The sequence below is a fragment of the Sander lucioperca genome, chromosome 17 (genome assembly GCF_008315115.2).
Source record: "Sander lucioperca isolate FBNREF2018 chromosome 17, SLUC_FBN_1.2, whole genome shotgun sequence".
Classification (NCBI taxonomy): domain Eukaryota; kingdom Metazoa; phylum Chordata; class Actinopteri; order Perciformes; family Percidae; genus Sander; species Sander lucioperca.
This window is the reverse complement of record NC_050189.1, coordinates 602,111-604,610: the sequence shown is the minus strand read 5'-3', so window position 1 is coordinate 604,610 and position 2,500 is coordinate 602,111. Positions and strand designations below refer to the sequence as shown.

Below are 2,500 nucleotides of genomic sequence, written 5' to 3'. Positions count from 1 at the left end.
CTCTCTCTACTCTCTATCTGTCTCTCTCTGTGCTCTCTCTGACTCTCTCTCTCTGGTCTCTACTCTCTCTCTCTGACTCTCTCTTCTGACTCTCTCTGTCTCTCTCTCTCTCTCTCTGTCTCTCTCTCGTCTCTCTCTTCTGTCTCTCTGACTCTCTTCTCTCTCTCCTCTCTGACTCTCTCTGTCTCCCTCTCTCTCTCTCTCTGACTCTCTCTGTCTCTCTCTCTGTCTCCCTCTCTCTCTCTGTCTCTCTCTCTCTCTCTCTCTCTCTCTCTCTCTCTCTCTCTCTCTGTCTCTCTTTCTGTCTCTCTCTCTCTATCTATCCATCCATCCAAACCAGGGATCTTCAACAGGGGGGCCTCCAAATTATTGTTAATTTTCAGAAAGTTTTTTTCAAGTCTCAACATGAATCCATCCTATAATGAGTTAATATAATGCTGGGGTTAGAGTCTCTATAGTAACGGGGCCACGTGTGTTCAAACAGGATTTATAAACCATGTCCACTATTATGGGCTATTTTATTATCTTAGTATTCTATGCAAAAAAGCTTTAGGCCGTCCTACACGTTATTGTAGGCCCTGTTTAATCTTTGTACACACATACATTTTTGTTTCACTATCTTTGTGGGGACCCGTCATTGACATAATGCATTCCCTAGCCCCTTACCCTAACCTTAACCATCACCACTAAATGCCTAACCTTAACCTTACCTCACCCTAACCATAACCTAATTCTAACCCTAATCCTAAAACCAAGTCTTAACCCTTAAACAGACCTTTAAACTTGTGGGGTCCAGCATTTTGGCCCGACAAAGCTGTCGGGACCCCACAAGTATACTGTATTCCCCGGTTTTTGGACCCCACGAATATAGTTAAACAAGAACACACTCACACACAGACACACACACACACACACACACACACACACACACACACATACACAGACACACACAGTTACACACAGACACACAGACACACAGACACACACAGTTACACACAGACACACACACACACACACACACACACACACACACACACAGTTACACAGTTACACACACACACACACAGTTACACACAGACACACACACACACACACACACACACACATATACACACACACACACATAGACACACACACACACACACACATACACACACACACACACACATATACACACACATAGACACACACACACACATACATACATACATACATACAGACACATACACACACACACACACACACACACACACACACACACACACACACACACACACACACACACACATACATACAGACACACACACATAGACACACACACACACACACACACACACACACACACACACACACACACCCTCTCTGAGGGATATTCAAATGAGGAAACAGATAAATATCTGAGGTAGTACAGTCTACGTAATACGCAGTTATACTCAGTATACCCACTAAGAAAGCTCCAGGATTTCCATATACCCACTTAAAAATACCCAAAGACACGCAACGACATACTTTACCTTATATTCTGGATATATTTTGAATTGTCATCTGTGTTTTTCTCCTTCATATATAGGCTAAATAAAGGGATTTCTACTGTAAAGTGGTGCATACAAGTGTGTCAGAATGCACGAAATGAAGTCTTTGACGCTCAAAACTTCCCTGGGGGAGGACACCCAGACCCCCCCACTATGGTATGCACCCCCCCAGAGTCAGATTCTGGCTTCTATATATATATATATATATATATATATATATATATATATATATATATATATATATATATAGGCCAATATATATGTCTATACAGTACAGTATACCCACTACATTTCATGAGACCACACCACTGATATCTAGTATATATGTATATGTAGGGGGTCCTTGGCTTAAAACAGCGTTGGATACTTCACATGTTTTAGGCTAAAACTTCAAACTAAACCTGTCCACCACATGATTGTGCTGATTGTGAAAAGAGTTTCAGAGGAACTTTTGCGTGTGCTCCAAAAATAACATGTTTCTGTTTGGATCTCATCAAAATAAACTGCTGCAAGTTGTTTTCATGTTGAGGCTTTCAACTTCAGATTGAACTCTGTCTCTCTCTCTCCCCCCTCTCTCTCTCTCTCTCTCTCTCTCCTCCATCTTCTCTCCATCCTCTCCCTCTTCTACACTCTTCACTCATCGCTCTCGTCTCTCTCTCTCTCTCTCTCATCCTCTCCCTTCTCTCTCTCTCTCCTCTCTACCTCTCTTCTCTCTCTCACTCTCTCTCTCTCTTCTCTCTACTCTCTCTCTACTCTCTCCCTACTCACTCTATCTCTCCTCTCCCACCTCTCCTTCTCTCTCTCTCTCTCTCCTCTCCCTCTCTCTCTCTCTCTCTATCTCTCCATTCTCTCTCTCTCTCTCTCTCTCTCTCTCTCCCCCCTCTCCTCTCTCTCTCTAATCTCTCTCATCTCTCTGGCTGTGTGTGTAGTGTGTGTGTGTCTCTCGCTCTCTCTCTCACCTCTCTCGA

At 43.2% G+C, this 2,500-nt stretch overlaps 1 long non-coding RNA gene across 1 annotated transcript in view; it reads right to left on the bottom strand.

Annotated features, from left to right (window-relative positions):
* Positions 1-405: 405 nt before the first annotated feature.
* The window catches only part of LOC118493673, a 9,068-nt gene continuing 6,973 nt past the window's right edge, over positions 406-2,500 (bottom strand). The window contains exon 3 of the long non-coding RNA XR_004895620.1: positions 406-416. This is a non-coding gene — a long non-coding RNA (uncharacterized LOC118493673). The remainder of the gene's footprint in view (positions 417-2,500) is intronic.